This window comes from Paralichthys olivaceus, chromosome 1 (assembly GCF_024713975.1).
Source record: "Paralichthys olivaceus isolate ysfri-2021 chromosome 1, ASM2471397v2, whole genome shotgun sequence".
NCBI classification, from domain to species: Eukaryota; Metazoa; Chordata; class Actinopteri; order Pleuronectiformes; family Paralichthyidae; genus Paralichthys; species Paralichthys olivaceus.
In genome coordinates this window covers 25,691,721-25,715,245 of record NC_091093.1, presented here as the reverse complement: position 1 = coordinate 25,715,245, position 23,525 = coordinate 25,691,721, and the positions used below count along the sequence as shown (strand labels likewise).

The following is a 23,525-nucleotide window of genomic DNA, read 5'->3' as shown; positions in this document are numbered from 1 at the left end:
AAGACTCAATATGTCTGGATGGAATATTTCACTGTTTGGAAGATTTAAAGCACATCCTCTTAGTTTGAAATCTCCAGCTGCATTTGAATCCGAACAGAAAGAAACCGATAAAATAATGATGCAAACAATCACATTTGCTCCCTGACTGGGTTACGAGTCCACTATATATGGTGAGCGCAAAGTGGACACCAAGTTACAAGTGTTGTTAATTAACAGTTCCACCTCATCGTTACTCCTCCTCAACTGCTGGGCATTCAATCTGCTTCCTGTTTACCAGGACGTGCATGTCCAGTGTTTGTGAATATGTGGGGTTTTCAGACATGTAGGCATGGACAGAGATTATTGCTGATTATAACTCTGGAGCAGAAATGCTTGGGTTTGTTTTTAAATGCTGTTTTTTAATTGAGAACAAATTGTCAGCTTTGTATAGGGTTGTTCAGCGAGCGATCACAGCAGCAGGGATGTTGTGTACATGTACAAAACTGGAGCTGATGTTGCCACAGACGTTGTTCCAGCAGCAGAGTAACATTTCTGTAACCCGAATCAACAGGCGCGACATACAGTGCAAAATACCACAGGGTATATGAACTATACTAGTACCAACAACAACAAATACTCTTCTCCTGCTGCAAACAAATGCACTAGAGATTAAAGTAGTTGATTCAAGTAGCTGCATGTGTGACAGTAACACTGTGCACCATGAAAATGAAGAATAGAAAACTTAACTCATGATATCGACCCAAACTCCTGCATCACCTTCCTCAATCACCAAAGAACTGAGATATCAGAACAACTGGAGCTGAGGTAAAGTGCAGGACCCACTCGCTTCTCAGTTTCCTGAGCTTATTATATATTTTAATTTAGCACGGACGATACATAATGAGCAGAGTGGTCGGCCGTGACACAGAGAGTTTTCACCACTGACTCTGAATCAGCTCTTAAAACAAAAAAGCTGAGAGTGTGAGGACGATGCAAAATATGCATCGAGTGAAAAGTGCACAGACTCAGATTTGTCATATAGTGCACTTCAGCTCAGTGATGGATCACGAGTGGAAAAGCTGAGCTTTCACTCAGCTGTCAGGAGGAGCTGCCGCATTCAGCACTTCTGCAACCTCTTAAAAAATGAGCAGCTTTATGGTAATTGCCAGGAAAAGTATCGAGGTGATAAATAACACGAGTGGCGTGTTGCAAGTGTTTCAACAAAAGCACATTAGCTGGTGTTATATTGTTATTGTGGAGTTTTGCATTGACATAAACGAGTTGTGAATGTGACAGTATTTAGACTCCTATGATGAAGTGATACTCGCTATAGGTGCTTTATATTCATACTATATAATACTAGTTGATCAGAATGGTTTTTTTTGTAAGCATCAGCATGGTTCATTTCAAATATAACGAGTTAATTTGCATATAAAGATATAAAACCTACATTTCTTCTTGAATGCTGTGGTTTTAAAAATCATGTTCCCTGACTCGTCAGCCATCTTTCTTTCACTAAGTTCCCTGCTTAAACAGAACTTTCTTCAGGGAGAAGAATATCTCAACAAGGCACTGATCTTTCTTGATGTAATGCTCCACTTAAGATAAAGTATATAGAAGCCATAGGACATGAATATTTGATGTGAGAGCTGATAAAGTGAAATACAAAAGCTGCGCTCATGCTGCACTCTGGACACTCAGATCAATCACATGTTGCTGAGACAGACTCGTCTCTGAGTTGAATCTTAATCTGAGACTCAGACAGCGTCTTTGAGTTGTGCTGAAGTGCTGCAGGGGGACAGTAATGACATATAAATATAAATATATTCAACTGGAGCATTATTTAACTGTCTCTCTCCAACATGGAGTAGTGCTACAGTGTTGTTTAACGAAGTGGTGACTCACATTGTATATTAAGAGTTGTCCTTTTTTTGCAGACATGCTTTCAGCGTAAATTGAATTTAAACTAAAAGTACAGACATCCATCCATTATCTATACCTCCTGTCCTTTGAGTGTTTCAGGGGGAGCTGTAGGTAACATTGGATAAGAGTTGGGGTAAAACCTGGACAGGTCGCCAGTGTATCACAAGGCCAACAAACAACTGCTCACATCTATGGACAATTTAAAATCTCCTATCAACCTATAGAAACCTGCAAGTCTTCCTCCTACGGTGCCCCCTGCAGGGATTGGGAGAACATGGAACAATTAGGCTTAATGTCAGTTGTTCCAAATGTATTATTTTTAATGAAGGAAACCTTTGTTGGGACATAGGACAGTGTTCTTTGTTTGCCATGTGATGTTACATGTATGTGTCACTGCTGCAAAACTATTTTATTATTGTCTTATAAATCCACGTATGTTTTTTACAAAAGATTCATCAATTATTTTCTGAGAAATCAACCAAAATGTTTAAAAAAAACACCCTATCTCACATTGTTGGGGAAAATAAAAAGAAATCCTGGATACCCCCTGTGAACTGGATTCGAAAATTAATGGGTTTCTTCCCTGACCTCACGTCGCATTGTTCCAAGTTTTATGGTAATCTGTCCAGTATTTGTCACAGACAGACAAACAAACCCACTGAGATGAAAACATAACTACACCCACACAGATGCTTTTGATCACATCTTGAACAGTCTCAGTCTTATTTGAACATCTGGAGCTTGTCACTCACTTTTCCAACAGCAAGTAACTCACAGTAAATCTTCCCTTTTAAAAAATCTGTTTCAATGCAGCACCTAAGATATATAATAAAACATTACAGCTCGCAGGCTGTTCACTTCTAAAGCCACCAGCTGCATCCAAGACTGTATCCGTTGTGTCCCAGGGAACCATGTGTGAAAATTAGCATTTGATTATGTTCCTTTGCGCTCCTTCTTCTTTCATTAGCGACACAACTTTATGCTTCCCGAGAATGTAAATTAGAAGTCTGACTAACAAACTGTTATCAATCTAAATGGTCTCTGTGGGTGTCTGTGTATATTATGAGGAGGTGAGGCTGCTCTTCACTCATGCAAATTACATTACACTTAGTCTGGTCCAAAAATAATAGGAAGTAAAGGAACACGTATCACTGTGTGACGGGGGGTAGCACTGGAGAAGAAATGGTTAGACGTTGACACATTGATAGAGCTGTATGAGAGAGAGTTTGGTTTTGAATGTCTCCATCCACAGTGAGACCCTCACACCCCCCCTCAACCCCTTATCTGTGTCCATGCAGCGCTGTCAGTCAATTCATTTCTCTTTCTTGTGCCCTGGGTTGACATCAGATAAGGAGAACCCCACATTAAAGTGGCGCGCCTGCTCTCCCTTTTCCAAAAGTTAAAATGAGAAACAGGCTCGGAATACAAATGGCACAGATCAAATGAATGGTGGGGATTTCGAACGCCTTATCTCACACAGTCAGTCGGTTTGGAGTTGGCGCCTGTTACAAAGGCCCAGAGAAGACCGTGGCCTCGGAGATCCTCGCAGCTATCCCTCAGGCTGCTGTGGAAACAGGTACATCTAACACTCATATAAAATTAACTTGTGCCTCCAATATGTTATTATTTTTTGAAAGCTCCCATAAAGAATTGATTTACTTTCTACCCTGCTGATTTTTGCCCTTCCTCCGCTGTAGAAGTTGATCCACGAGGCTCCAGTTTAAGCAGCATTTTTGAGAAGGGAGTTTGATATTCGCGTCAGACTGCGAGCTGCACTAATCCCTGTGTTATGCTGCTGTTGCAGTGGAAGGATTTCTGACACTGTATTAAAACTGGTGTTTGAAGATCTATTTAAACTGCTTCAGAGAGTCCACATTTCAAACCTGGAGGTAAGAGCACACTTTGAGAGCTTGAGCCACAAAAAAACAGACAGAAATCTCCTCAGCTGTGATGTGTTTAATCAGCCTCCATCACACAATCATGGAAATTTTAAAAGGAGCCTGTTAATTTCCATAAACTTTCAGTCTTACGGTCTCTGCTGGAGAGGGCTGCTCCTGCTTGTCAATCAGGAACATGATTAAGCTCTGAAATATTCTCTGTCGATGGAGGAAATGTGAAAAGAGAAAATGATCTGCTTTCATTTGCCTCTGTTTAATCCCCAATTCAGATTCTGAGTCTGCAGAACACCAATAATAGAATCCACTACTTCTCTTCACAAAGGGAACGAGTGGATTTACATGCAACATACAGGTTTAATGGAGATATGTGTCAGACCAACATATAGACATACCAAAATAATAGCATAACGTAATAAATACACAGCATAAAAAATCTAATTCCCTTGTGTATCTTGTTAGAATCTGTTCTCTTGAGGTGTTGAGGATCCTGTTGCTAGATTTCTGCAATATTCTGGGAACATCATTCTCACAGTGGCTTCAACGTCCTGTTGTGTTAGTTGATTAAGGACTTAAAAAAGAAAAACTGGAATAAAGATACTGATAAAGAGAGTTTGCACGATTCTAAACAGTAAAAATGAAGCTCCACATAACACTGTCCTCCCACATTCGTTTTCACACTGTGCTGTGGGACAAAAATATCACCAAGGGATTCCTTGTTTTTGTAATAAAGGGATATTACACTACTTATGGAGAAAAACATGAATTTTCCCAGTTATCAAGGTTTTAATTTTTTATTTGATGCGATGAAACTAGGGTCAAACGTCACGACTGACAGCTGAGACTGACTCGGGATGGTACCTCGATACCCCAGCTCCATCCACTGATTGCCATGGTGCAGAATTTGGATATAATGACCTCATTGAGGCAAGATGGCGGCTTTCGTATCAGGTATATTTATATCTATATAGTCTATCGGTGATCACAGAAAAATGCCACGAATAGTAAAAGATATCGTCTGTGAGAATGCATAATCTAAATCTTCATAAAACCTCCCTGTCCCATTTACAGCCCAAAGGTTGTTGTCTCTGAGGTCATTTCCAGTAGTGAAGGGGATTTTGAAAATGGTAATAGGCCGAAAGCAGAAGGGGAGAAGGATGCTGCACGAGACATGCGGCCAATGTCAGGCTCAGACCTGCAGTCTACACCCAGTGAGTCAGACTCACTGTGAAAATGTGAAAGTTTTTTCAGAGGGAAGATGTTGCCTTCTTGCATCATGCATGCGCTGCACTCTGAGCTCTGTTTGCCTGTGATGATATCATCCTCCTTTAATCTTCCTTGTGGTGTGCTGTATAAGACTTGGCATCAGCAAACACTGAAGAGTGGGGAAAGCCTCATTTATTGAAGACTTTGCTTCTTGCAGCTCCGTGTAAAAGACATTACAGCATTTGAAATGAGACTTTAAAAAAGCCATTTGAACATTTTTTCTCCCTCCGGTCAAAACTACTGCAGCAAACTCTGGTCACCACCATGAACAGATTCTACATACAAAATCCAAACCAAGGATAAATAATTGTTCAGGCTACTCGATGAAATCCCACTTCAAATCAGAATCACCCTTATTAGCCAAGTACGTTTGACTCCAGGTTCCAGCGTCTCTGTGTGTTCTTACAGTGCTAAGAACAAACACACAAACATACAGTTAAAACTAGGACAACAAACCTAAACTAAAATAGGCAAAAATAAGCTAATGCTGTGTGGAAAGAGCAAACAGAACATTGTGAGAGAAACTCCAAAATGTGGAAAACATCTCACCAAATTAAGGCTAATTCATTCAAGGAATGGACAGGAGGGGATGGGATTAAATACACAGCAAACCAGGAGTTAAAATGATATTTCATCAAGGCTTGGATCCATCTGGACTGTTTATCCAATGCTTTTGCAACAATAGAAACTTTGTAAGTTTGTCAGTACTTATTCTCACAATTGATCAACTCTGCTTTCAATCGTTTCAAATTTAAAAAACATTACAAAAGGAGCAATGCAACTTGACAGCAGGGTCTATTAAACCGTTTCTACTGTGTATCTCCTTCCACTGCAGGTGGATGTATCATGATGTTTGAAGCAATATGATTCGCTCTACCCTTCCTCAGAGCAAAGAAATAAAGATTTACACACTGAGTCTTTTCCTCTGGAGATATAATGAGCCAGGCTTGGCCTGAACAAGGGGAATAATACATTATACAGTGAGTAATGCTGGGCAAGATATGTGAAGCCTCCTGTGGTGCAAGTGCATTTTCTTTATAAAGTAATTAAATATTGCCTTTCGACTGTTCATTCATTTTCAGATGTCATGAAATGAATGTATCACTTAACATTAATCTCTGTACGTCAATGGGTGATTTATAAGAGTGATTTATGTTACAGTCTGTTGGTATCTTTAACTACATGTTCCACCAATAAACACAGACTAGAAAGTCTTCTGTCAGATATTGACTGATCGGTCTTCATGGAATATTTTATTTTTATTTCATTTTATTGTATTTTATTTTATTTTTATATTATTTTATTTTACTTCATTTTATTTTATTTTATTTCATCTAATTGTATCTAATTTTATTGTATTTTATTTTATATTATTATTATTACTTTATTTTTATTTTATTTTATTTTATTTTATTTTATTTTATTTTATTTTATTTTATTTTATTTTATTTTATTTTATTTTACTTCATTTCATTTTATTTCATATAATTTTATCTCATTTTATTGTATTTTACTTGATTTTATATTATTATTATTACTTTATTTTCATTTTATTTTACTTTATTTTCTATTATTTTATTTTATTTTATTTTATTTCATATAATTTTATCTCATTTTATTGTATTTTACTTTATTTTTATTTATTTATTTATTTTTAATTTTATTTAATTTTATTTAATTTAATTTTATTTTATTTTACTTTACTTAATTTTATTTTATTTTATTGTATTTTACTTTATTTATTTATTTTATTTTATTTTATTTTATTTTATTTTATTTTATTTTATTTTACTTTATTTTATTTTATCTCATTTTATTTTATTTTACTTTATTTTATTTTATTTTATTTTATTTTATTTTATCTCATTTTATTTTATTTTACTTTATTTTATTTTATTTTATTTTATTTTATTTTACTTTATTTTATTTTATTTTATTTTATTTTATTTTATTTTATTTTATTTTATTTTATTTTATTTTATAACCCTCTCCTGAGAGCTCCAGCCGGCTCCTGTGATTGGTTAACAGAAGTCTCGCAGCTGTCGCCACATCTCGCGAGGCTGCGGCTCCTCGCAGTGAGAAGCGGACCTGAGGCTTCGCTCAGTCTCAGTTGTGACTGAGCAGGAAGCGGCGGAGCTTCCGTGGAGGAGCCGACGACCAGAGCCGAGATCCAGAGCTGAAGCTGGACTGTTTCAAACTCACCCACCGAACCGAACCACCCACTGCGGAAGAACTAACTCCTCAGGACGGGTTCAGCCCTCCAGGTAAGCCCGCTACAACGTCTCCTCTGGTCCAGACCCTGTGTCCGCAGAGCTAGCTGATGTTTCCCCACACTTCACTTTTACATCAGCGGACAAACGTTCAAACCGCAGCCCGCTCCCGTCCCCTCCTCTGTCACCGCTCGTCCCCGCCGATAAGTGTCCGATTCAACCTTCAGCTCGTCGGCTCGTGCGACCAGAAGCGGAGGGAGAGCGCTGCAACTTCCCATCTCTCTGTTGACTGTCTGGGAAATGCACACACCTCTGTTAGCTTCTATGCTAACTGCTTAGTATAAAGTAGCTGCTGGCTGGCTGGCTCCCTAGCTAGCTGTCTGTCTGTGTCGCCACGTAAATAACGTTTTCTCCCCCGTATTGTCCTGAGGTTGTGATGAGGTGGCTGCGTGAGGAAGCCATGACAGACGTGTTGTGTCTGAATGAAGCAGGTTAGAAAACTGACAAACTAAACTTGAGCCACTGCTCTTTGTTTTTAATATGTTTGTTTTTAGCGTCAGTTAGCTGATCTTTTCCACTTAACACGCTTTTATCCATTGCAACAGAATCGCTGCAGTGCTGGGCAGAAGTTAAAAACACCCAAAGTAAACAGAGTGTGCTTTTAAGTGTTTTTCATTGTCAAAGTGCAGTAAAATGAAAAAGTTTAATATCAATGTTCAATCAGTGTTTGTGGTGACCACATAGATCCTTTCCACGGTTCTGTCCTGAGTCTTAAATCTGCTTTCGTGTCCTCTGCCTCTTCGTGTAATCCCAGAATTGTTCCACGGTGTTGAGATCACAGCTTTGGTGAGGCTCCACCATCTGTTGCTGGACTCCTTGTTCTTGCAGCTGAAGATGGTGACAGTCACATGCCTCCCTGATGTAGAATAATCTAAACATTAAAAGCGCTTAAAAGTTTTGACCACTATTGTCCTTCTAATTGCAAGAGTACTCCTTGTCACTTTAGTATGACTCCTTAATGTCTCTTTAATCTGCAATAACTTCATCCTACTCAATGGTTTCTTTAGCCCCCCCTCACACGATATCTCCACCCACAAGCTGCACACATTTCTGCAGCTGTGTTGTTATTACAGACTGAAGGGAAAAGACCACTTATGTCAAATTGTACTTCCAGGAGTAAAGTAATAACAGATGCAATGACACAAACTTTACCTTTTAGTTGTAAGTAACACACTTGACTACACATCTTGTTGTGTCTGTCCACACCAGTTAGTTACAGTCTGATCCCAGATCTGTTTTGGTAACATGAAACATTTCCTCTTAAAAATATCCAGTATCTTATTCACAGTTCTTTAACAACCAAGTTTTAACGATTCTTATCAAATGTTTTAATTTCTGCATATTTTAATATTATATATTGTCGCATATACATCTCTTTGCAAACTCAAATGACAAATAAACCGAAGATTTCAGCGTTTACATATTGTAATAAGATTTAACAAAATACATCCTGTATTTGATTCTTATATTAAATACATGGGACATTCTACATTTAAAAAAAATCTACCTTCGACTCGAGACGTTCATGAGATATGTTGAAGAGAATGGTACGTACATACAGACAGACGGACATCCTGAAAACATTCTGTCTCCAGCCCCGGATGTTGCCGGCGATGAGGAATAAAGAGCTTTGAAACACATAAATCTTCACACCTGGCAAAGTAATCCTTTAGTCATTGGTATCAATCAACAGCTCTACCCACCCCTCTTAGATGTTTTAAGGCCATTTCCTGCTGTGGTGCAAAATGTACCTCATCAAAAGTTATACCTACAACAGAAAGAACAGTGCAGCCTTGATGTTGTCCTTCACGCTACAGTTCTATTCCATATACGTTGCAGTATTATTAAATCACTGCCAGTTTGATACCATTTTATGTTTGTGTATTAAGACACACATCACATAAAGAGATAAAGAAGTCGAAAAGATTTTTGTGGATGCTATTTCCCTGTATTTACATACATGTTAGGCCGACATTCTGACACGGTCATAGGTAAAATCACAAAGATGCCGCTCTGGTCTCTTGGCATGTTGCTGTTTTTTCACAGCTTCTCTGCAGAGTCTATTGCACAGTTTTACTCAATCCTAATGATTGAGTGGTATAAAACATGCCACAATTCTAGTCTGAAACCAATATCCCCTCATTCAGTTTGTAAACTCCAGTAAATATTAAAAACATAGGGTCTACCTGCAGAGTTTGGCAGAGTGCGGTTTTATGTCTCCGAGCTTTGATTTATTGTTGATGCATGTCCTTCCAAAGCCATTTCAGTTTCCTCCCTGATGAGTGCCCTTAATCAGCACATTTCACCACACTGCATGAAGTGTCCTTGTGGATGAAGTTCTCTCATCTTATTTCAAATGAGTGGGACAGTGAGCTGTCAAATGCTAACTGTGTGTTAGGTTGGACTCTTTTTCTGTGGTATTTGTTCTGGAGAATGAAAGCAAAGTTGAAACCAGTAATGTGACTTGTAGCATGTCCAGGCCTTTGCTTTGTACACCGTAGTAATTATGACCCTTAAAGACCATTGCTAGTTGACTTTCATCTGCCCACTCTCTGAATTATGCAGTAGTCTATAAAAAATATAATTCCTTGCTTTTTGCCAAGTCTAAACCTGTTTGTCTGAACAAGAATCCACAGGAGAAAGATCTACTCTATGTCAAGGCCTGATTACACATTTTAATGTGAGCGTGACATTTGTATGCCCGTAGCTTTTTATAAAACACTGGTCACTGTGTGGCACTAATATTAAAACCTACATAATCTTGGCAACAATTGCAGCAGCAGAGTCTCATTGTCCAGCTGTCCTTGAGAGTCCACACTGTCATTGTCTGGACAAACCACACCCTATTATAAGAATGTTTTTCATTTAGTCTCTCACGGGGCTCTTAAACATTCCCAACTTACTTCCCCTTCCTCTCTCCACATTGGTGCATCCATCGGAAATGAAATGCTGTTAAACCAACATTATGTACGTTTTATTGAGTAGCAGCACCCCCTGCAGCCACATGGTGATTTATTCTGTTGGGCAGTGTGTCCAAGCGATTAAGGGGTTTTCATGTAGAGAAAAAACAAAGCCAATCAGTCTCTTAACCGGAGCTCTGACTGTGTCTCACTGAACTGAAACACAACTGAATGGTGACTATTCCTTAAGATCCAGGCTTCCTGAACCAGAGCAGCTGTCACTGTTACAAATACACCAAACTCTGTTTAGAAATCTTGATATTTTAAATGTTTACTTGCTCAATATGAGAGATAAATGCTAGTTTTAATGACTTCTAAGTCTGTTAACCAATCTACAGTTGGTCATTATTCTTAAACTTACCGCAACTATCTGTTAGTTATGCACTTTGAGATTGTGCCCACTCACTAAAGTTACATAGTACAAGAACAGCTGTTCAGAGTGATTCTAAACTATAAAGCAAACCTTAAAAATCAGTAAGTGAAAGTCAAAGAAGACTGTGGCCTTGTAATTGTTGGTTTCCGTCAGCATTGCACCCATTTCAAAGACTAGATAAGAGATATTGTGTTGGTTGAGAGGAAGTTGCTGATGCTGAGTTGTTATACTATCTTCCTTCAACTTCCCTAAATGAGTTTGATGTCTGATAATCACTTTGCGTCTGGCCCACTGCTGCAGAAGCTTGAGCCTGCTCATGCTGGGATTTTTGTCTGTAACACAGACAAAGCCAGAGTGCCCCATGGAGCCTAATAATAGGCTAATAGAAAGAGGTCTGCATGCATAACACTTCCTAAAGCCGTAACCTCTTTAGCCCAAAATTTACCCCAGTCATTCACCAGGATTGTTGCAGTCCCTGATGACTGGCTAACATCTGTGCATGTAAGTGGGCAGGTGGAGGAATATTTTGACTGCTTTGTGAAGTTTGTGGGTTTATTCAGGAATATTATAGGTAACAATTAGATGACATTTAGATTCTATTGTGTGGGTATTAAACAAAACAATAATTTTATCATTTGAGATGCTAACTGTGTGTTATTAGACGATCGGAATCATAATTTCTTGCTGTGACTTGGCAGAATACACAATGGACCAACCAATCATGGGATGCCGTCTTTCGAGATTAGACGATTGATTTTCTGGAAGGAGTTGCATGGGACTGACCTCGCCGTTCCTCCTGAAAGCACCAGCATCCTTTTGTGTTTGCTTCTGCATAGTTATGAGTATGCTGCTTGTGCTCCTTTTCGTCAATGCCATAAAACTAGGGAATCGAAGGCCAAAAGTTTGTATTTGCTCATGTTTTTTGTCTGGATGCCATGAGATGTCAAGACGCTGCTCCACTATGAGACACTACATGTATTAAATGAACAAAAAGTGCTCCAACCATCCATATTAAAAAACTCAGCCATTTTCTTATTAATGTTGTCAATAGGTATTGCAAAGCCATTATAATTGTCAGCATTAAACTTCAGGGTGATCAGCAAACTGTAATTTCTAATTAAATTTCTGAATATTCAACAGTTCACAACCCAACAAGCCCTTCACAATGGCTGCTTTTGTTAGCATTTAGTCAACATGTTTCTAGTTATTCTAGCCTAAATACTTTTGGCAGTAGGTCAAGGTGGTCTGATGAGTTCAGGCTCTCTGTGGGACTCTGTTGTTCTAAACCTTGGCCCTGTGACCCTCTCAGTACAACCAACCATGGCGTGCTTTGAAGGCAACTCATGCACAGCTTATGTCTGCATACTTTGGAGCCATAACCCTCCCCCAGGCATCCTCCTCTATACCCCCCACCCGCCCATTTCCAAGCACCAACCATCCCATACAACAAAAGAAAAGTGGCCCCAGATGCCCTAAGGCACACAGAGAACAGAGACGCTTCAATCTTCTCATTCCTCATACTTTTAGCTTTCATTGAACAAGTCTTTCAGAAAAAAAATTGTCTAACAATGGTTTTGTATTGTGTGTGTGTAGCCAGATTGAGAGTTGGTAGATCCAAAAAAGCTTTCCAAGGAAACGTAACACTCCACAGGGCATGAGATGCTCTGGTTGGCAGTCTCATGATCATGTGTGGACTGCTTGTGCCTTTGCCTTCTGTGCTATCTGTCACAGCATCAGTACCTGAACCCAATAACCTCACTGCCCTGCCCAACTTAAGCCAATAATATAGTGCAGCTCTTCTCAGCCAGAATTGTCAGTTTATGTTCTGTGCAACCAATGTTAATCACCCTCACCGTGTTGTAATAAAAGGTTGAACGCTTCTCACTCCATTTTTACACACTTCAGACTCCTCGTGTCATTCTCTTTTCCAAACAATTGTCACCCATAATGGAAGTGAGGTTAAAGAACTTGGCACCAGCTAAACAGAGTACTTGTCTACCCTGTCATTGGTTGTTGGTGCTTGTGCCAATGAAGTGTGTGCTTTGACATTTAATTGGTTTTTCCTGCATTGTATGCTTAATGACTTCAAAGTAGAATTCCTATTTTCACCAGTCTTTTTGTGTAAATGTGTGAACGCAAATGACAGAATGAGAGCCACCAGAGTTTCTGCAGACTTTCTCCACCATGATTTTTAAAAAAGATTTAACACACGACAAATGCAAAAAACAATTAATTTTGACAGTTCTTGATAATCTTCTTATTGTTTGAGCCAATTTTAGCAAAATGCTAAACATTATTTAATTCCAACTTCTTATATGTGAAGATATACTAATTTCCTTAAACGATGGTAGTCAGACATATTTGACACTATTGTGTAGTCAGTCAAAGCAAGTATTTCCACAAAAAGCTTGAAGTAATGATATAATTGTTAGTTACAAACATCTTTAATTACAATTCAGACAGATCCATCTGTCACACAAACATTAAAAATAGAAACTGAGAAGTAGAATGGACCCCTGCTTTGTAAGGAGCTACAAAATCACTGAACTGAACGTGGACGTTAGAGCAGTCAGCCATGATCTCAGTGTAGCTCAGTTGGTGGTTGTCATTCATTGGCATGAAGCAAGACATACAAAGTCAGTGAAGCTCTGCGCTGTGATTTATTTATTTTGTCTTTTTTCAGGGAAGTAGTTAGTCAGAAGACTAATTTAAGACTATAATGATTTTGTGTGAATGAGTTCTTTTCCATCCAGCTTGATAACTAATGGGCTCAGTGTAAGAAGCTTGTGTAGTGAAATGTCTCTGGACTGCCATTTTACATTCACTCTCAGGAGAGCAATCCAGTCTTACTCCCCAGTGTGGATTAAGGATGTTTTTGTTAATTGTTTTAATAGCCATCTTTACAACCTGACTCTCCAATATTGGAAAACTGGGAGAGTCTGATGCTCTCTCATCTTCCCTGAACAAAATGAGCCTTCCTCAACCTTCCTTTGCTATGCCACTGTGACATTCACACATGATTAGGCTTGCAAATTAAGTTTTCCTTCTTTTGAGGTAGGAGGCTCGACCTTGGCCCCAGAGACCTGTTAAGTCTTGATTGGATTGGCTGGACATACTAAGCTAGGACGATGTCCCAGCAGTGTTTTGCAGCAGCCAGTTCACCTGCTTCATCAGCACTTGATTCAGGCTTTCTTCATGGCTCTTCTGTAGTTTCATGTGTGGACACCTGATATACAATTTGAGATAAAGATAAACTACTCGGGGTCACAAGAGCCCTCATTTGTTAGTTGATTTACAATAAATCAATCCAATATATCAGCAACTTCAGTTCTTATACGGTTAGTAGCCAATTGGTCAAATGCTTGTAATGTTAATTTTAAAGTCAGTTACATTCAGTTTAGTGGGTGTTAAAAATAATTATTTCAAGTTGAAGTGTCATGCTCATACAATTTCTGTCAGATACCATGCCACAGCTCCACTTATACTTGTCAAACTAGGAGACTATACGAGCTGTACATGATTATTTGGTTCTGCACAAGAGTTTAATGATTCCCGTTTTTTTTTTATTTTACATTTTTTGACATCTGCCTCGTCATGATAAATGGTGCTGAAGTCAATAAGCCCCAGGAATGCTGACTCCAGAAAAGGGGGTGAATTCACTGTGTTCCCCTCATATCGAAGAAGTGCTGCTGAATAAATAGGCTTCGCTGTGCTATCAGAGCACAGAAATGTATCTGCTGCTCATCCACTGCCCATTACGACCACATACCCACACCCATGCCTGAGCAGCACATTTACCATTCAGCTCAGCTCTGACAGCAGTGATGATTTTGATGGACCGTGCACTGTCTCAATGTCATGTCTTCAAACCATTGTATCCCTCTAATGTAAAAGAGACTGTGGCTGTCCAACCAAAGGGAAGGCCCTTATTTATGTGGGATGCATCATTGAATCATGCTGTACAAGAGATGGGTTTCATTCATATAGGTAAGAAAAGTGATCAAGCACAATTACATTTTTAAGCTGTGCTTTGAGATTTAATCAAGTTGACTTTTGGACTTTTGGTTAAGCATCAGAGAAAAAAGTTGTTATTGGTCCATATTAATTGATATTTGACTTTGGGTCCATAATGTAAATGGGCCACAGGCATCCATACCAGTTAATTTCATTTTTTTAAAGCAAAAATGAAAACACAGATGAACATAAACACAGACAAAACCACAAGAGCACATACAACTAGTAGGATAATGACATGACGAGTCATAGCAGAGACCAGACCAACTAGAAAGAGACATTTTACCTACTCTCAGGCTTTTATCTTTCCCTCTGAACAGCTCTTTTCTCCTTTGCCAAACATGTTCCACCTTGTTGCTGAATGGCCCACAGGCTGTTGCATTCTTTAGCTCAGGGAGACGAGATTTTACTTATTGAGTATCACACAACACATTCTGTCGTCATTATCTGTGAAGTGACTCTGAAAGTCTTGACCTTTTTCTCAAGTTGAAAAGTTTTGTCTGTGAAGCCTCTTTCAAGGACAGCAACCTATTTTTTCTGCGGGTGAATGAAGGACATGTTATCAGGCTGAATCTAATCTCCTTGCAAAGTGATTGCTTAATTTTCTCACTGCAAAAGGAGTGCCCTTTATTAAATCAACTTGTTTGTCTAAGAGTCACACAAAGAAATACACAGTGCTCGTTCATGACTTTCAGGAGGATTTTGTAGTGTCTGGAAACATTCCCGCGAAGACCTCTTGCGATCTAATAATTTAGTTAGATACTTGAACATAGATTCCTCTAAAGAAAAATGAATGAAACAATTCCTTCCATACAGAGATCATGGTAAGGATTTCTGATATGCTTCCCACCTTCATCCTCTTTACAATGAGTATCGTCACGGTCTTAAACCTTCCGCACCCATCTATGAGGAAAGGCTAGAAATCAAAAGTGAATCCTGAATCATCCAAAATTTCAGTACATTAGGTGTTCTCTTTCTTACATTAGCTTCCTTTTCAATGCAGAATAGAGAAGTAGCGTTGCTAGGCATGATAGCACAGACCAGCACTGACGCGTAACTTATTAATGTTGTAAATGTGGTCTGCATTTGGACATTACTGAATGTGAGAGTTTGCCTTACTTGAGAGTGCCTGTTATGATCAATGACCCGAAACATTTTGGTGTCCCACTTTCCTCTTTTTCTATTTCTGTCTCTCTTTCGCTCTCTCTGTCTTCTCAGTCAGAAGTCTTGACATTTTAAGAGCAAGACTCACTGATTGAGGAATAATGATATATGCATAGGCAGAATTCTGAGAGCAGAAGAATAACCCCTGTCACCCTCCTCTCCCTGCAGCTCTTTGTTTCCCTGTCTTTATTTTTCAATTCCCTCATATCTGTTGGAGATTGAGCGATATATACCATCAAAGCCATTTTGAAGCTTCCCACTCTCTTCCAAAAACCTTTTGATTTCCGACAGCATGAGCTGCTTAATATTCCTAACTAGTCGGTGGCCTTTTCAGAGAACTAACAAGGTTCTGAAGCTGCAAGTCTTGTCTTCATGTGAAAGGCAGCTGCGGCACAGCCCTCCTCTTTTTCAGAGCCCACACCGAGGTGTCTGTGCTACTAAAAAGTTCAGAGCTGTTCGTCAGAAGAAAAGGGGCAGATAGGACATGTTGTCATGTCATTTGTCTTTTTGTACTTGGGGTTTGGTCCTGTCAAAGACAAAATGTGTTTTTTCACGCAGTCTTTGTCTGATTCTTTATTTAGTTTTTTCTTTGAAAGAGGGAAAGTCAGGAAATAGTTCTGTTTGTTTTTATTATTTAAGTGTCTACTTCATTTTAGAGCTGAAACTATTAGTTGATTAGATCATCAGGAAATTAATTGGCAACTATTTTGATCATTGATTAATGATTTAATTATTTTTCATCAAGCAGAAATGTCACACATTTCCAGTTTCTAAAATATACATTTTTGTTGTCTTTCTCCATTTTATAATTATTGTTAACTCAAAAACCAGCAATTTCAAGTCACTTTGATCTCTTTAAAACTTGTTCAAAACATCAATTTTTTGGCAATCTATACAGTATATTAAATAGATTGATATATTAATTAATTAATTATGCAGTAAATATGTGTATTAAATGTAGTATTTAATTTAAATGTATTAAATTACATTTTTATTTTCAGTCCATTTTATAGAAATCAAGATTAAAAGAAATGTTACAGGATGATCGTCACCTCGAGGTTAGCCAAAGTGGTGAAGTCTTATGTAGAAAGATACTTTGGTGTCTGGAACTTCACAAATTCAGCTCTTTTTTGAAACCTACTTCATGAGATAATGAATAATGCCATACCAGCTTTATTGCTGTTGTGTGTGTGCTTACTCTGTGGCTTATTGCTGGAATCTAATGGTATATTCTTTTCATTGCCAGCTTTTGCCGACAAGCATGAAAGCAGAGTTCATTACAGAGAGCACCACAGAGGCCTGACAGGCACCAAGGGAATTTACTCAGCTTCCAAAAACTTTCAAACTCTTATTTACTTTCATCTTGGCTTCCTCTTGCAAGCTTGCCTTTGCTGCCTCCCACTCCAAGTTTCATCCTCTCATCCTGTTTTCTTCAGTGTGGAGCTGGAGTGCAAAGCAGGAGTGGCTCTCAGACACGCTTCAGTTTTCAACTTTCTCTGCTTTGTACTGCATTTGTGCACCGACTCCATCTGCCTCTCCAGAGCCTGTTTGTTCTTGTTGCCTCAGCCTTAAACTGTGTCACTCCAACGCTGATATTACCATGATCTAATGACTGAATGCAAAAAGTGGCTTAGAGTGTTTGTTTATTTTAAGTATAACTAACGAAAGATGCAGTTTATAAAGCAGTGTTTACCATTGTAGACTCGGCAGACCACTCGGGTATAGACCTAGTTTGAGCTTTTTTTTGTTGCTTTTATTCAATATTTGTCTGATAATGGCACCATCTGTGATCGATTAACTAGTCTCTTTGGTCGCTCTCTTTGGTCGCTCTACCTCTTCTATACCTGTTTATTCTACAATCACAAGAAGGTGCATTGACAATGGCACATTCTTGATCATGAGAGGGGTCCATGACAATCACACATGCTGTGCAGGCCGGTTAGCTTCTGCCAACAGTATGATGTAATTCTTTGGGAAACACCTCAGTGTAGATGTATGTCTGTTTATGAACATTTGATTCTTTATTGGAAACAAGAGACCAAACTGTGAGTGAACAGTTGCACATGATATGGGTGTAAGTCGCTTCAACAGAGCTGCATTTCTTCACAGGCACCAAAAGGAGCGACAAAGCCCTTAAATGTATGCAAAGCACCACTAAATAACATCAGAATTTACCGTCTGCATCCCTGAACACTTGTGACAGCCACAACACATCTCTCGACATGTGATGCCGGCACACTGAAACCCTCTTTGTTCGCTAAATCCAGTGTGAAAATTGCCCTAATGTTTTGAGAGTTGGGAGACGTTGGCATGGGGCCAGTGGAGTGGAAGAATATGCCTAGCATTGGTGAAGAGCTTGGGCCCTCAGGTTTGTGGCTCATTAATTAAACTCTGGTGAAATAATAACATTGAGAGGTTCATAAAGAATAATGAATAAAAATAATGAAGTAATGTTTTCATGGTGGAGTGTAGGGGATTCATTCAGTAATGAGGAAAGAGACAGTTTCGAAGTCTGCCGTACGGCAGCGAATCTGCATCGCTTGCCAGACCACAGCACTGTGAACCGTTTTTAGGGTAATTTCTTTGATTTGACCAGTATTAATGAAGAAGCATTATATTATTTCAGTGCAGTCCATAATAAAAGGTTGTTGAAAATAGTTTCCATGTCATTGCTTCTGACATTGAGCTGGCTATGAGCTGGAGTTACAGTTACTTCAATCGGATTGGTATGCATGATCTAGGATGGAGTGAAACTCTGCCATGCACGGGTTCTTCCTGCTTAAAAAAGTTTCCTTGATATGGAAATGTGACTTCTTTGTCATTAAATCCAGGATTATTTCTAAATTTACGACTTTATTCTTGAAATCCCTGAATTCCATAAAAAAGTCTTCTGAGAATGTGATCTGTGATTTTTCTGACTTGGGTGTGTATGCTTGTGTGTTGTGTGTGGATAAAGGCATAGTTGTTGTATTTTTGTATGATAAGTTAGCAGATTTAATCAGTTTGCTCTAACTCCCCCATAACTCTATTAATTGAGCTCCTCATTCTGCAGATTCAGACTTCTTGGATGTCGCTGTGGGCATCAGATGGTCAGTGATAGCTGGCACCATGGTGGCATCAGTAGTGCGATCATTCAATGTTTGGCCAGCCATTGATTCCCTTGAGAAAATATATAGAATGCCCAACAGATGGGCCCCCCTCTCTCTTTTTTTACCCTGAGTTCAAGTCCTGATAGATGACTGCCTTTGTCAGAATGGTTGCAAATGAGGAGCGACTGAAATAATTAATGACCTAATATCATTCCCAGTCAAGCAGCTGTAAAAGAACTATCCTCAGCCTAATGTTCAAAATGTATTCACGGGAGAGTGCTATAAAGTTGATGTCCATGATTCATATTCATGGTGTTCGTCCATTGCTTAAGAAAGGTCGACTGAATAGGACACTGTGTAAAGGCTATGAAAATGGTGTCAGTGCAGTGCTAAGCTTACAGAGCTACATGCTAAGCCACCTTGAAGAGGAGCTAGAGTGCTGCTTGGCTTTCCTTACCCTTGATTATGCATCCTTAAGAGATTTTATTATGACTCATACTTTGCCCTGGTTAAACTTGAGAAATGAAAATTCAGCCGCTTTGACTTCTCAGTGGTTATTGGACAGTTAATCTGTGTTAAAAGAATTCTGCATTTGAATATGAATAGTCTGTAGGCGAGGGACAGTATTTTGGGGCTGGAAGTCTTGTAGTTTGACTATGTTTGAGCAGGCTTTGGTTGCTGAGAGCATCTTGACCGAAATACACTGTCTATTGTTTTTTTAGTTTATCCCCATACATATGCAAATAGCTGTTGATGGAGGTTAGCCATCAGATGTTTCTTTATGCAATTAAAGGTTACATCGAGATGTTCAGAGGGAGGATACCCAGAATGCAATGTTTCTACTGGATGCCTGGATGGTGCAGGAGTGGTTGCAGAAAGAATGAGCTAGGGTGACATTTGCTCTCATTTTCTACTTCTCACCATCTGCCTGCAGCACACCTGCCTCAAAAAGCATCAGTACACCAATACAGTAGCCAAGGAATATTGATTAAGACTGCTGACATTTCAACTTCCTTTTCACACAGGCTGGGTACAACATGTGCCATCTTTCGGATGAAGGCAGGCTGCACACAAATACACTCACCATCCTCCCTTTGTGTCATCAGACCTTCATTATGTCTCAAATATTTACATAAAATTGAATTTCAGGTTACAGATTTTGAACATAAATTACTTTTATTCATTTTAGATTCATTTTAGGAATTTTGCTTCTCTAGCCAAGGCTGGGGTGCAGTAAATCTGCTAACAGACAGAAAGGCTGGAAAGCAGGTCTCTGCTTCTCATGCAGTCACTTATTTGAAGCAGACAAGCTGATGTATATTAATGAACGAGTTTTGGTTCAGCTCGGCAACAGCATGCTGATATTTTACTGGTAAATCCTGCCAATCCATCATTCGCTTGTAGTTGAAAGAGAAGACCCTGAAGAAGAAAGACAGCAAATAACATGTATGTGATTCAACGCTATTTCTGATGTTATTTTGGGATTACTTACAGTGGCAGCTAGAATGGCACTCAGTAGAGCGCATACCTCCACTAAGGTCCAACAGCCCCCTTTAAATTCCATCAAGCCGCACTTTATTGAACACATTCATTTATCAGTCTCCTAAATATGTCAGATTTTTATCATCAAGATCTATAAATTATTCCCTGGGAGGTTGGTGAAAATGTTGAAAAACGCCCCATCTCACAATAATAAAAGTATGGAGCAGATTTGCATCAAAATTGTCTTTTTTCTCTGAGTCATGCCTCATCATCAAGTTTCATGGAAATTCATCCAGTTGTTTATTATGGAGTCTTGCTTACAAACACACAAACGAGCTTTGATTCATACATCATACTTTTCTCTAATTTGACTGCATTATAATGTGATATTTTAACTGTCGTTTTCATCTGTTCACCTTCAACTGCAGTGAAACATACAGTGATTTCATTTCATTTATGGTTTCATTTCAACAAGATCTAATTTAAGTGTTTCGTCAATAAGCACATTTCATGAGAAGATCAATATTCTCTCCTTGATATGGCCATTTAGCACCCTTTTTAATTTAATTGCCTGTTTCAAAAGGGGCGAGAAATACATTGGTGAGATTAATTGTGGAGTAAAGTATCCATGTCACTCTGCATATTTGCGCTGATAGATTGGTTGTACATTAATGACCCTGCTGTCGGAAAGCCTATGAATTCATCATGGCTGCAATTACAAATATGAATTTGTTTCCTCATCTAAATTTATAGTGCATCAGTGTCAACCGTCTATGGAGCATTGATTTAACGTTCTAATTAGCACAATGAAAAAAATGACTACAGTGGACTTTGTTTCGCTCCAAAAAAATGTTTGTATTGAAAAGCTGCTTAGTGTGCAGCAGCAATCAGTCATAATTTGCATCTAGAAACATTTGACGTGTCGAAGGATTTCATGTGAGCAGAGTCCGGTAAAGCTGAGATGAACGGAGAAGGGAGAATTTAATTCTTCTGTGTGATTACAAGCTGATCAACAACTGTGACTATGGCTGTCACAGTCCCTGACATCTGAAGATCTGACTTGACTGAACTGAGCCTGTGATCAGCTCCAGGGTCCAGTATTTTTCCCTTACTTGCACTCAGTGCAAGCTAAGAAAACCCAAACTAACCTTTCTTCCCCTCCATGTGATTTTGAATAGCTATAAGCACTTATTAAGTACCAAGAAATTGTGCCTGTGCCAGATTAGGTTCAAGGTACTTAAACACCACCTACATTTCATACTTTTTCCTGCAGAGATCACTGAAGAGTTGATATTAAATAATGTAAAATTCAGATCAGTACAAAATCTCAAGTAAATATCAGTCAGGCTTTTTTACATACCCACAAATACATGCTCTAGCATGTCTTGCAATAATACAGATTGGATTGCATGTTTATTGACTGTCACACACCCTATAAATTTTAAATCCACCTTCTCCTCTCATGTACAGGTGCTGAGGAAGCTGCAGAAGAGCCAGCTGTGTCAAGACTCGGTGGTGACGTTGAGAGGATGTCCAGCCAGTTGGCCTTTTCTTTGTGAATGGAGTAGAGGTCAGTGCCTATAAAGTCCTCACTGTCAAGAAGCAGGGAAACGCAATGGTTTCTTTACGGTTACAACAAGCTCCAGCAGAGGAAAGCTTATTCTTTAGATGTAATTTTTGTGCAGAAAATGTGCTCATGCACGCTCTATATATGCAGCCTAACCTCTTATGCAGGCAGATTTGTGCTAGACTTCATTACATAGACAAATTAAATCCTCTACATATCCACTGTGAAAGTGGCCTGGTCTTATTTGTATGATAGAATAACTAAGCATAGCTGTAACGAGTCCCCCAAGCTCTGCATTCCTCCTCTTGTCAACATTGATTAATTTTTGATTGCATAAGGAAAGACTGGGCTCTGAACAAACTCTGGCTGCATTAGCTTGTACAGCAGAACTGTGGTGATTTTCTGTCTGCACAACACACACTCCAATACAACAGTATTATTATTATCATTATGTGAGAGGCCATTACGTCCCATGGTCTTTGTGTTATTTGTATTTTAATAATGTTTATTTTGAAACCTCCATGTACAGTAATTAAAGTCACCAAAGTGAACATGCAGTTTTTTTCTTTTTGGTTAACATGTATAAAGATAACAGTGTAAAAAGTAATTGTGTTTATCGTCAAATTTGTACGTATATTACATTCAGTAATCCTAATGTTGGGATTTAGTCTAGATTTAGCCATGTAATTAAGCAGATTTTAAATTATTTGTTGATATCAAGCACAAAGAAAAGAAAGAGGAGCTATTCACTGCAGCACAGTCCAAGTCCAAGAAAAGCAGAGACTCTGGATTGCAACATGTTTTAAGTCTGGTTTTCCTATGAGCTTAATCTTAACCCAACAAGAAGAAAAAGATGAGAAGAATATTGTTTAAAATTCTTACAGCGTTTTATTCACTGAACAGGACACACCTGCATGATTCATGTTTACTTCAGTAATATGAAAAGACATAGAAACCAGTTAAATCTGTCAGGATCAACATACAAACACACGCATATACTTCAGTATATCGGATTTGGAAATGTAATGTTTACCTTTAAAGTGAATGTATTATTTGTCTATCTTAGCTTGTTGATCAGCCTGTGCATATGCAATATAACTGAAATCTAGAACACTTCTCCGAAACAGCCAGACTTTATACAGACCAGATTCTTGTTGCATCACTCGTAGACTTTGTGCAGTAAATCCTAATATAGTATTATTTTTTTCTTAGCAATGATGTTGCAAGACAAACAGCTAGCATGGCCTGCCTCTAAAATGATGCATAAATGTTTCTCTTGTCTCCCGTCCCTTTGATTAAGAGTTTGCTTAATCCCTGAGTGGGCCTCAGTTTTAGTAATGACCTGCTTAATCCTCCAACTGGAGATAAAACACAGGCACATTAATTCAAAGCAGTCTGCTCTAGTATCACTGAGCAGGGACGCAAGTTTACTAGTTTGGCCTGTTGTGGTGTTTTAGGTGTATTTTTGTATAAGCATCTGCCATTTTTTTAGCAGTGTGTTGTTTATACGCCTGGAGTTATTTGTCTAAAAGTTTTTGTTATA

The 23,525-nt window shown here is 38.7% G+C and overlaps 1 protein-coding gene across 1 annotated transcript in view; it reads left to right on the top strand.

Annotated features, from left to right (window-relative positions):
• The first annotated feature begins 7,157 nt into the window (after positions 1-7,157).
• glceb (glucuronic acid epimerase b) overlaps positions 7,158-23,525 on the top strand; it is a 43,257-nt gene continuing 26,889 nt past the window's right edge. Inside the window, exons 1-2 of the mRNA XM_020099526.2 lie at positions 7,158-7,327; positions 21,886-21,985. The gene's annotated coding sequence lies outside the window, so the exon portion shown is untranslated. The remainder of the gene's footprint in view (positions 7,328-21,885; positions 21,986-23,525) is intronic.